A 13,886-nucleotide genomic window follows, 5' to 3' on the forward strand; every position below is an offset into this window, starting at 1 on the left:
GTTCTACTAGTACTTTGTTCACATATGATTAGCTGTGGTCGTGGAATATTCTCAACTAAACTTCACATGCCAAAATAGCTTTCTGAAAATGAAAAGAAACAAAATGGTGAGATGGCAATGTATTCCATTCATTGAAACTGTTAAATCAATACGTCAGGCCTCCATGCAAAGATTTAGTCATGGTTTTTCTTTGAGAAACCTAAAAAAAAAAAAAAACTCTGAACAGTTTCTGTTACCAAATTTTTGTCAACGCGTTTTTTTTTCTTTTCGTTTCTAAAGACATACCGAATTGGAAAGTGTTCTCCTTTATAGGATTTCTGTCCTTTACCACATTGTAAATGTACTCTTTACTTTTTATCTCTACTTGTAATCCTTAATCTTATCTTTTCCTACGTTCTAGTGGCTTGGAAGGTAGATTCGTGTCTACCTTGTTTGATGCTTCAGGAATACTACAGACTAGGAGAACGCTGACAACGATTAAAAAAAGTTGCTTTTCTTCTCTCCGAGATGCTCTGTATATCGAGACGACAAAAGTTAGACGACAAATCAGCTTGATTTTGCTGACGAAAGTTTTTACCTGGCTTCTGTTTTTCATACAAAATCTACTCAGCGCCCCTGGTGGGAAGTGAAATCACCGGAAGCTAACATATTTAAAGTTTTGTCTTGAAAAAGTTTTCTTAGAAGGATTTTAGAGGAAAAAGAAGCTACGAACGTGCTTTCTTACGTTTATATTTCTCATATTTCTCATCAGTAAACGCTCAGTTTTCATGCTATGCTGGAACTATATTCTAAGCACTTGAGTTAAGCGATCATGAACAGTATACGTACTACAAAGTGTCAGTTACACAGATGTCAAAGCTAACCACGCAATGTTTATTGGGTAACTTAAACTTCAGTTGAAGTGGTATAGAGAGTCCACACCCATGATTAGATCGGACATTATTAGTCCAAGCCTCGAGTCTTAAATTATAATGTCACTAGGTAAGATATTTTGTTTATAAAAACGGCTTAAAAACATAGCTGGTTCTAAAATGGATAACTGAGTTGAGCTACAAGTAATCTTCTTTTACTGACTAGGTTAACTAAGGACTTAAAACATATAAACTAAGTTCATTATACCTAAATGTTGCATCAATGATTTCTCGGATATTACAAGATTCTTTAAGAAATTTAAGTAATCTTCTTTTACTGACTAGGTTAACTAAGGACTTAAAACATATAAACTAAGTTCATTATACCTAAATGTTGCATCAATGATTTCTCGGATATTACAAGATTCTTTAAGAAATTTAAGTAATCTTCTTTTACTGACTAGGTTAACTAAGGACTTAAAACATATAAACTAAGTTCATTATACCTAAATGTTGCATCAATGATTTCTCGGATATTACAAGATTCTTTAAGAAATTTAAGTAATCTTCTTTTACTGACTAGGTTAACTAAGGACTTAAAACATATAAACTAAGTTCATTATACCTAAATGTTGCATCAATGATTTCTCGGATATTACAAGATTCTTTAAGAAATTTATTAAAATCTTGAATGGGAATTTCTTAGATGCACATTGTGTTTACTTTGTTACACAATTGAAGCGATAGAAATCACGCAAGGTGGATAAGTTGCTAGAAACCGGTTTAATAAGCAAAATCTCTTTGTATTCATATATTCATATGAATAAGTTTAGATAATATTTTTAAAAGTTTGTTTTTCATTTTCGATTTAAACAGTTCGTTATATTTTCATAAGAGCGAAAATAACCTACCAATAATAAAAAAATAGGTGAATAGATGTTGCAAAAAGTGTTCGTTTTAAAGTTTAATTTGCAATATTTAGTTAAGTTGATTACAAAACCCAGTCATGTATCGTTAGTTTACATTCGATTAAGACCAATTCAGCGTTACTCTATTTCACTCTATTCTCTCCATGGTCGCCTGTCTTCCTTTTAAATCTAGTTGAATGGGTCGTTAAATAGTGGCTGAATGCCTTGATTCAAGCCAAAGTCATGCAGCTGCGACAGTGGCGTTCGTGTCTGTCAAGTCAAAAAGCCGTTTCGAGAAATAAAAAGGTTCCATTGGCCTAAATTCAGTTAGACTGGAGTAAAGTGTACCGTTACTATAACTGGGTAGGTATTGCTGTATAAGAAGCTGTAAATAGCTCAGTTAAAGCGCTAACTGCTTATAGATCAGTTAATAGCTAAACAAAACGTATTTCAGACAAAGCTTTCTTTAAAATGTATAAATATTCAAAACAAGCTTCCTTGAAAATGTATTAAATAGTCAATTGAAGTTTTCTATAAATGGAATATATATATATATATATATATACTAACTACAAACAATATTTAAAATGTATAGCTACTCAATAAACACCTTATTTAAGATTTGTATATGCTCAAAATATGTTTCCTTAAAAAATTATAAACAATCAATGCAAGTTTTCTTTAAAATTTATAAATACTCAAAAGAATTATTCTTTAAAATATATATATCTAATAAAAGCCTTTATTTATATATATATACAGACGAAATGTGTGTTTGTTTGCATTGGTAAATCCTCCGAGCCTATTGGTCCAATCTCAGCCAAAAATTTTATGTAAACACTATGAACTTCGGGGAATGTCCTAAGGGGGGGGGGGGTCAAAATTGAACTTAACCCTATTTCTATTCTGTAAAGCCTGTTGGTTAAGTATTTCCCAGCTTATTTAGTCAATCTCCAACAATCTTGGCAGGTTGACGCTTTAGACCATGCTGAATATTCTAAAGGGGTTCAAGGTCAAAGTACGAAAGTTGCTGGATTGTTTTTCAAACACCCATGCGTTTCTCATGATCAATGAGATGTAGGGTGTTCAAGGGTGGAATCACCTCAAAATATTTATTTGTTGGTAGATGGAAAACAAACTCCAAATTTTGGTTATGAAGAAGTTTTGATACAACTTAATTTTTTTGAAATAAAGTTTGTGTTGAAGTTATTACTTTGAAATATATGATTGCTGTTAAACTTACATTGTTTTAATTATGTTTAAATATTCCCCGTCGGTTGATGGGTATTTCAGCTTCATAAAGTATATAAATACTCAATATAGTTTAAAGGTGCTTAAAGAAGAATTATCTAAAGCGTTGACCTACTTTGCTTTTATCAAATAGTAAACTTTCTAACTGGTATACTACACGAATCCACCAAACTTCAACCTCTTGAAAACTATAGCCACTGTAGAAGTTACAATACACATGCTTATCTATTATACATAGCCACTATTCGCAATTGTTTTACCTCATATCTAGCCTATGGGCTGAAATGAAATTACAGAGAAGAAAAAAATGATACATGTAGTTTATATTACACTTATACAATTTCTCCACGAAATTATTTCGTTTGTTAAAATTATCATACTTTAATCTAAAACGTTGTTAGCGCTATAGCCTGTATGTCTACATAGCTTTAAATCATGGTGTCTGTTATTTATTTCTCGCTAACGCTTTAGCCCTTTTGAAGATTGACAAAATTAGAGCAAGACACAAAATAGAAAAAGAAAAAAACGTTTCACTTGTTTGTTTTTTTCTCCAAATAAGTGATATTATGAGGTGATGGTAAAAATGTTGTTTTGACACACCATGTATTTGTGAATTTATAAAGTTTTAATATTATAATTCTTTTTACCCTCTTTATATTGTAAAGTCCAATATAAATTTTCCGCTTTCTTGAAGTTTTGCAGTTACGAGATGACATAGACGATCTATATTGTTAGAGAACAATTTTCCTATTTATCCTATGAAAGACTAACGCTATTGATAACATTTTGGTGTTAATAATCGAGAGTAAATAAACACATGTAAGTTTTGAACTGGCACATTCATTCGTTGTAATGGTACAGACTCCTGTCTTCTCGTTTATCTATGTTACAGGAAGAAAAGGCAGCCAGAAATACTCGGCTAAACCATTAGGAGCGGCGAACTAAAAGGAAATCTACTCGAGTTAGCTGTACCATGAACAAATCGAAATTTCTAGCACTCTCACTCTTTTTTTTTTTAACTCTTCATGTAATATTCTCAATTTATTTGTTTTAACAAATCCAGAAAGACTGGAATTGGTTTCTGTGTCAATTTAACAGTACAAATTTCTTAAAAAACAAGATATTTAAGTAAAATCAACTTTATGTGAACAGACGAAAAATGTAGGTGAAAATGGTTAAAATATATTGACAAGTAGAGTAGTTCACAATCTAAACTATCTAAAGTACGTGATAACTATGTTATGAATATAGTACAAAGAACAGTAAACTATATCTTAGCTAGTTATTGACAAACATTGACCTTAAACACAATTCTTACAAACAACTTGTGTTCCAACAATGTGGTTGTAAATATTAAAATATACGTAAGATAATTATCACACACACTATCAAACACCAGTAATCAAAAACACGGATATTATTGTTACAAACAAAGTGGAACAAAAGACACATACAATAAAACCAAGTACTACAAACCACAAACATTTTGACTTTCGGGCCCAGTGAATGTCCGTTTGGGCGGGCAAAATCTTCTGGTGTGTTTAATCAACTATTCGGCGTTGTGAGAGTCAACGTTTATAATCAGTATTCAAATAAACTATAGTAAATTTTTACTTATTCTGTACGGTTACTCAGAGTGAAATATTCCATAATGCTCATATCATTGTGATAAGTTTAATAAAAATAAACTATATGGTGGTACTTCTAGCTCTACATACAGTTTACTTCTCAATATCTTTATTTACAATGCTGAAGCATCATTTGAAAGATTTTACGTTTTTGTTTTAAACTGAAGTAAGTATTATCATATTGTTTGTGGTTTTACGAATTTCCTTATTTATACTTTTAAATCTTACATTATCTTATTTTCAGATTTGGTAATACCTTTACGGAATAACTCTCGAATAGAGTGTTGAATGACTCTTATTTTGTTCTATAAGTCTGATAAAAAGATCGTTTAAAAGTAAATGGTTGACGTGTTTTGAAATTAAATATGTATAAGCTTACAATCAGTGCGGTGGTCACGGAATTGATACACCAAACTTCGTAAAATATTTGTTGAGAAACCTGCTGATAAAAATACCCAGGAAATTTAACAATCCGAGCCACGCTTCACAAGATCATAAAATAACACCATATCGTTCTTCTCTACATGCTTTATATTGTTCTATTGTTTCTCTCCTCAACAGTATCAACCGTGTCTCACTGATACAGAAATACACTCTAAATGAACATAAACATTATGTTATTTCATAACAACATACATTGTGTTTCTCAAGCACACACTTTTGTCGACTATAACACAAGTTATTGTTGTAGCAGTTTTCAATTCATAATATTGTTTATTTAAATACATTACTATGTTGTAAAGTTACATTTTTGTTATTTTTGCTTGCTGTTAAACGCAAAATTACTCAATGGGCTGTCTTTGCTGTGCCCAACGTGTGTATCGAAACCCGATTTTTAACGTTGTAAATCCTCAAACGTACCGTTGAGTCGCGGGTGAGTTTTTATTATGTGTATCAAGATTATATAAAATTCAACAAAAAGATTGTGCATTCTTCAAACACATCTGTGTTATGTTTTGTTAGCCCACAATGATTGTTGTTTTTAACTTGAACTTGTGTTGTAGTCATTGAAACATCACATCTGTGTTCCTCAGAACACGAGTTGTGTTATTCTTAACAAATGTTATTTTTACAATGTATGACAAATGTGAAATATCTGGGATTTTGTTAAGAAATTCTGTTTCTCCCCAAAAATTAATGAATACAATTTGTATACGCCTGACTTTATGTTTTAAAACCAGAAAGTTAAAATGATGAATGATAATTCCGCTGTTCAACACTTTGTTACTCAGTAAATTTGTCATGACTGCTTGTCAAGTTTTACTAACGTTCTCTCGAATGACTAGGGGAAAAGAGCTATTTTCTGCTTGCTGAAATCCCATCTCATGGAAGAAATATATTATGTGATTCCTATTATTACGGAAATTTTGTCCAACATTGATTAAATGTATACACTATTTATTGGAAATAATGTGAAATTGGTTAGACAACTAGATTCAAAATCAGACAAATGTGTGGAACTTTCCTAGGTGAGTTTTTTTTTTACCTTTGTAGGGGATTTATTTTATTTTTACACATAGATGTATTTTTTCAAAATATGACAAGCCCATTGGTTATGATATTTTAATATAATTTCAATTTAATGTCTTCTAAGAAATAACACCAAGACACTACTTTTGTTATACGGGTAATTTTGGTCATAAAAAATAACCAAACATTTATTTCTATTTTTGCAGTCGCAAGTTCAATGAATGCAGAATATGAAAACTTTGTTGTAAGTTTGCAGTTTCAGTTTCGTTCAAGCTAATTCCCAACCCTCAAATTAATTATTTCAAGTGTGTGTAAATGAGATGAGAATTTACAATGGAGAAGGAAAGACGGTAAAAAGACTTCTGCCCCCCCCCAGTGGCACAGCGGTATGTCTGCGGACTTACAACGCTAGAATCCGGGTTTCGATACCCGGGATGGGCAGAGCACGGATAGCCTATTGTGTAACTTTATGCTTAATTACAACTACAAACATTACAAAAAAGACTTCTTATGCAATTATTATATTATGTGAGAAAAATGAAACAGAAAAAAAGCTATTTTGGTGTTTTTGTGTGACTTATACAACATGCTATAGATTGTTTGGACTTTATGCAGCTTATGAGTGTATATATAGATTATCAGTTGTTTTATTTCAGGAATGTGTGTTAAGTATTTTAAAATTGAGTCTATCTATCAGATACTTAAATGAAAATTAGACTAGCTCTTTGACTGTAGTTTGCGTTTTATTTTTCTAATGACTCATAATTTCAAAATAAGCATTTTTAAAAATGAGCTCCTATGCTATCAGTAAAGTTTAAACAACTTGCAGCACAAACTAAATATGGGATATAAACAGTAATTATGATAGAGGTTAAAATTATATTCAGAATCTAATGAATATATTACTAGGTAGTTGAAAACATATAAAAATAATAGGACTTTAACGCCTGCGTTATATCTTACGGACGTAAGAACTGAATCTACCAAACTTCTTTTCCTAAGTATAACTAAAAAAAATCAAATCTATTCTTACAAAAAATAAAAATAAAACAATTATCTGTTATATATTTTGTGCTAAACAGGTTGATTAAAAGGTATATGTTTTCATGGTAATTAACTGATATTTCGCATGTCCAAATAAAATGATATTCTAAAAACATACAAAAACACACACATCAAATCTATTTTCAAGCAAAATATGGTACTATACTTCCTCTGATATCCACGATACAAAATAAAATATTCTACAAAAGGATCCACTTTTACGATATATCTGTGCTGGGATGTATAATGGGGAATGTTTGCACGCGTGGGGTTTATGTTTAAACCATATATACGATAGGAATACTTTACTACAAAAAAATCCTAGTCGCCACACAAATATACAGAATTTCAAGTTATGGAAGCGGATTTCAGTTATATAAAAACAATCAAAACAACGTGTTATAAACAGATTTATAGAATTCATGGTGTTAAATTATGTGCATTCTTTCTTTAGAAGAAACGTACAATCAGTATATCTGCTTGAATTTAATTTAGGCTATTTCATTAAATCAACCAATATCATCAAAAACTCCTACTTCGCGTATTTACAGCTAATGTATAGAAAATTGAATCGAAATTCAGATAAATATAAATTTACCTCAAAGAAATGCATGAAACTAAAGTGTTGTGTTTACTTCAATGAAGCTGCTTTAAAACATACTATGTTAAGTTTTATTTATGCGAAAGTAATCTTCTTTTGATAACAAAGCCAGGACATATCTTATTATACACAATTATGTTGTTTTCATGGGATCCAAGTTTTAGTTTAATGCCATCAAAAACATATGCAGATGTTCTTTTCCTTTCATCATTAGTCTTTTATCATCTTATGACGTCAAGTCTGCTTGTCATGTGCATCTGTTACATTGTCGTATGCAAAGAGAGTATAAATATTTTCACATCGTTGAAATACCGTGTCGTCTCATATGGAAATTAGCAAAGAACAAAATGAGCATTTAAACCGTGTAATTTATACTCATGCAAAATATCAGCAGTGACTTTATGGATTTCTTAGATCGTTTAACATAAAGTCTACGAAAATCTACAAATATCAAGATTTTTATCAGATAAATGGGTTGCTCATATGACACATAAATGGTTGATGCATAACATGCTCAAAGTCTTATTTTCTTATTAAGGAATTTCATATAAAAATATAAGAGATTTTATTTAACTATTCTAACTGCTAAAGGTAAAAGTATACTCGTTTTAAGGTAAATAAACAACAAAATGCAATTCTATACGTTTTTCACTTTATATATTATAATTCGCCATAGCGAAGTGAGTTGTCTAAAAACATTTTCAGTGATTTACAATGTTTTATCTTGGGAACCTACCTTCAAGATGCCCCACAGTGGCACAGCGATATGTCTGATGACTTACAACGCTAGAAACCGGATTTCGATACCCGTGGTGGGTGGAGCACAGATAGCCCATAGTGTATGCTTAACTTCAAACAATAACAATAACAACTGACCAAACAAGGTTATTTTGAAAGAAGGGCTATTAACCAGAATTTACCACCGTCACCATGTTACTTGGTTAAGACATCATGCCAACTTACAGTTAGGACACTGGCGACATGCCATCTTTTCAGATTAGTCCTGTTAAAACTGATGGTAGGATTTGTGTTCGTCGTTTGCCTGAAGAACAGATGAGGGAAGACTGTCTTTTCCGCAGAAAACACACACAAGGGGTGGTGCAATACATGTTTGGACAACTATTCATCATGGTGGAAAAATTGCTCTTCATATCCTCCAGGGAAATGTCAATGACGCTTCCTAGAGGCATCACATGGAGACGATATTTCTACCATATGCTACGGCAAGGTATGGCAATAACTTTGAGTTCCAGGTTGATATTGCCACTGCCCATAATGTGTGTATTGTATAGGGTTATCTCGACGTTACAAGATTACCATGGCCAGCAAAGTATCCAGATTGTAATCCCATTGAAAACTGTTGGGCAGAACTGATCCAGAAAAAAACACGAACCATGACCCTACTGTAGCTGAGTTGCAGCGCCTTCTAGTGACAAGTTGGGATGAAATCACGGTGGATTACATCAACAACCTCATCGACAGCATGCCACGTCACCTTGCGGAAGTTATTAGAGTACGAGGAGGACCAACCATGTACTTAATATTTAATATGAACTGATATAAGGTTACAGACGCTGTTTATAATAATTTGATGTTATATTTTGTCATTACGTATATTTGGGTAAGGTTTTGTTGTGATAAGTGAAATGCTGAATTGTACATCTTTCTACAGGTGTCTGATAAAATTGTTTACTGTTCTGATAAATCGTTCATGATGTCCATAGAACCTGTCTCAGTATACAAATTACATATGTAAATGTCTAATATAACATGCATTTCTTAATAATAATGATCGTATTTGTTACAAAATATTAAAACATTGTGGCCAAGACTATATAATATGGTATCTAGTCCATTACAGGGCGTATTGAGTAATAAAAAGTAACGGGAATAATTTTAAATCATTTGAAAATATAAATAGCAAAATAATTTGTTTTCAGGAGCATTGTGCTACTATATTAAGAGTCAAACACCGACGTTATTTTACACAATGAAAGGTAAAATCTTTAGTTTTAGTTACAGCCGACTGGTTTTTGGTAATATAGTTACCATCATCAAAGCTAGTGTCTACAGTGTTACCGAAATTAGTCGGCTATAACTAATAATAAAGATCTTACCTTTTATTGTCCCCCCAAAAATGTCAGTTTTTGTGGTTTTTACTCTTAATATAAATAGCGTATCAACCATTACTGTGTCCGTCGTAACCCAGTCAGCCAGGTAAGCCCTGGTATGCAAAAATCCTCGTCGGCATGGGTGTAGCTGACGTATACATTCTCCTTTACGTCCACTTCGAAGTTCTTGGAATGAAATTTAATAATCGGGTTTGTTAACGCAGGTATAAAAATACATTAGATGGCCAACATTTTGGGCTATACCCTCCTTCAGAAACCATAAGTGAGTGATAATGAAGGATTGTACCTGGCTATATCCTCTTTCACAAACCATAAGCCAGTTATAATGAAGAACTGTACGCGGCTTTATCTTTTTTCACAAACCATAAGCTAGTTATAGTGACGGACTGTATTCGAACCTTTGACCATCAAATATATTTTTATACTTATGTGTGTTTGTTTTAAGCCCTTGGTATAGCTTAGAGTCTTTTCACTACCCTAACGGTAATAAAGTTGTTTTAAAAGTTATATTTGTTCCTAGGTTTCAGCTGTCGTCAGGTTCCCTTGTAAAATAAAATTCATAATGTTGTTTGTCTAAAGGATTGCTAGTGAGCGGAAGTAATAAATACATCTAATTTCAGCAGAAAGTAACATATGGACTCAGCAAGTAAGAAGTTAAGGAAACGTTTCACCCAATGATCAATTGCCCATCCTTCACGCAACTAATCCGAATCAGTCTTAACAGCGGGGTTACTGATATCTATCACACAAGTAAGATCAAAGTTCACACGAGAGACGAGGGGGAATGGTACTTGAAGTGAATGATTTTTGATTTTTTAAAACACAGAGAGATAAATTTTATATATATTATAAACTCAGCGTTTGAATCCTCATTGAGATGATTTTAAAAATTTGACCATAAAAAACTATGAACTGCTATAAATTACAGATATTTACAGAAGTTTCAATTGCAAAATGCATTTATTTTAAATAATAATATTGTATTTTTTGTTCACGTTTTTCATTACAAAATGTAATCTCTTTTTAATAATTGCCCAGATTTAATTTGTAAACAAGTTGAGAATTCATGGTTCTTAGATCTTTTCGCAACCCAAAAATTGATATCATTAACCGTTAGAGAAAATATTAATCGCGTTGTTTATTGAAACCGATTATTGCAAGCATCAGCCAATTAAACAACTGAAAACTAACAACTTTGGAATTTCGCTGTCATCATAATGATGTATATCGAAATTTTTCCTTAAATATGGCTTTGAAAATATTGTAAATACAGTACTTTAACTTGAAGTCTAAATAAATTACCTCTCGCTGACCAATTAGACACACTACCTCTACACAATTTGATAACCCACTTTTTTGGATACGGCTTGAGGATGACAAAATCTAGTCGAAACATCGTACATTTATAACAAAGTTTTTTCATTGACCAGTTAACCCATCTCAAAACTTTTAATCTCTATACAAAGCATTGTACGTATATATGTTGGACTTGCTTGGATACACTTTTATTCAGAACGCTCTTAATATATAAAATAAATAGCACATCTCGTGTTTACTGATAAATCGTATCCATATTTCTAATGTTTGATTTCAACGAGTCTTTTCTGTAGTCTTCTAACCCTAATTCTTATTTATTTGTCTTCCACATAAAAGTAACGTGAAATCTGTCAGGAACTACTATACGGTCTGTAGAAATGCGTTGAATTGAATTTTTTTGGAGTTTAGTCTTTCATCTCAACTGGTAGTTTTTTATGTTAGCAGTAACGTGAAAAAAAAAATTGCTTTTCGTTTTCCAGAAATGTGTCTTAAAGTTAACGTACGACACACGAGGTAGAAAATAGTGAATACTTTTCAAGAAGTATTGCAATTCCTGTTGTCTTCTAATCAGAGTTTTGACAGGTCTTATAGGTGGGATGTCTTTATTCTATAAAATTTTTGTTTTTTGTTACAGCTAGGCACGACAGTTGAGAATGTAAGCAAAAATTTTTACTTTCTAGGTAATTTAAAAGAAACAAGTTTCACTGCTCAAGTAAAGTAAAATTGTAAAAATAAAACCTATTTTCTCTATTTTTATTAATTATCTAAATATTATATCATTATTTCGAAACCCAAAGCACCCATCAAGCTTTCAATCTATCTTTTTTATTGTTCTTTTTCACTTTATTGTTATTTTTTTGCCAAGTATATCGTCTAGCTAAAAAAATCGTACATGTTTTATGGTTCTATATAATGTGAAGCCACTAAGAGAGTTTCGATGGTAACATTTTATGTGCAAATGGCGGTATCAGTGCTTCGACAGTAAGAGTGGTATTTTTTCAACATATGCGTATGTATCTGTGAAGTAAAAAAAAAGATATACGTTAGGGTATAAACGTTGAGAGTTTAGTAGAAACCAAGTTATCAGAACTCAATAAGGAAATACGTAGCCACGGAAACAGCTCGCGCTCTGTGGACACCAACATATTCACAAACTTGTATGTATATTAACCTGCGATTGTTACGCCTAGGGACCATATGAGGTTGTAATTGAAGCAATTTTCAAGATGAAAAACATACTTTAATGTTATTCTTCTTTGTGAGAAAAGCAAGATATTGTAAACAACAATTAAAAGTCATCTTTTATTCATTGAAAATGTCATTAGAAACACAACTCCCGAAAGGAGTTGAATAATCTGAGTTATTTGAATATTGGACATATTTAGGGTGTACGTTTCATTTCCCACAACCTTGGCCTATCTTGTGATTCATACTCAGGATTTCTTTGGTTTTGTTTTCTAGTTTTAACTGCTTGTCTCTAAATGAAAGAATAATAACCATAGTGTCAACTAGAAAATCTAATTATTGATGTAATTTTTTTCAAATACATTTTTATATCTTCAGGTTCAAATAACATAAGATCCATTGTTGTTTAGCTCTTTAGGCTCGAAACATGCATCGAATTTACTTAAAGTTTGTGGACCTGTCGTTTAAGACTAGGAGCTTAAAGGAAAAAGTACGATAACAATAATTACAGTGAAACTTATATTGTCATTCTTAAAGTAACCGAATATAAGGCAAAGCTGGGTTTCAGAAAATGATCACCATAATACGTAATAATAATAGAAATATAATAAATTTATTTTTATCTTTTGATAAACTACAGCACAATTAGTGATACAATTATACTAAATGATATGAGCTAAACTCCTAACTTTTATATGTGTAACAAACAACTTAATTTAAAGCCCATTTTATTTTATAGCAAAACTAAATGATAAAGGGTGAAGACCGAAAACATCTCTATCGTGTTGTTAACGTAGATTATTATTCAAAACAATATTAAGCAATGATTTCTTTCTCGAAACTTTTCATGAAGTTTCTGAGATAATTCGACAAATTACCGAGACAATTAATACACCCTATTATATATATATAAGAATTCACAATTACATAAATTAAACTTTGTATGAATATTTTAATCGCAGCACAGCAGCTCATAGAATGGCTCTGAGTTTTTTTTTTAAACTGCAAACTCTCAGCTCATAGCTCCGTTATCTCTTGACCGATTTGTGATCTAATTACAGTTTTTGGACTCAGGAGGTCAAACCCTTTCAATTGGTTTATGTGATTACGCCCAATATCTCTAGTCTTGTCTCAAAGAATTTCAAGTGCCGCGGCTATTGGCCCGGCATGGCCAGGTGGTTGGGGCGCTCGACTCCCAAATCCGCGGGTTCGAATCCCCGTCACACCAAACATGCTCGCCCTTTTAGCCGTGGGGGCGTTATTATGTATATATATAACATATATAACATTTTCCGCTAAATGCAGTCGCTTCTAGGATAATATGTCAGAATATTAAAAATAATACGTTAACTACTATGTGTTCCACAAAAAAGTTTACAGAAATCATTAATACAGTTGGCCCGGCATGGCCAAGTGGTTAGGGCGTTCAACACGCAATCTGAGGGTCGCGGATTTGAATCCCCATCACACCAAACTTGCTCGCCTTTTCAGCCGTGGGG

At 32.1% G+C, this 13,886-nt stretch overlaps 1 long non-coding RNA gene across 1 annotated transcript; it reads left to right on the plus strand.

The window, feature by feature from the left end:
• The first annotated feature begins 923 nt into the window (after positions 1–923).
• Positions 924–4,705, plus strand: LOC111089293. The gene is made up of 3 exons (XR_002613575.1): positions 924–981; positions 1,953–2,122; positions 3,903–4,705. It is a non-coding gene; the product is annotated as an uncharacterized LOC111089293 (long non-coding RNA).
• The last annotated feature ends 9,181 nt before the right edge of the window (positions 4,706–13,886 follow it).

Source organism: Limulus polyphemus, unplaced genomic scaffold, assembly GCF_000517525.1.
Source record: "Limulus polyphemus unplaced genomic scaffold, Limulus_polyphemus-2.1.2 Scaffold117, whole genome shotgun sequence".
NCBI classification, from domain to species: Eukaryota; Metazoa; Arthropoda; class Merostomata; order Xiphosura; family Limulidae; genus Limulus; species Limulus polyphemus.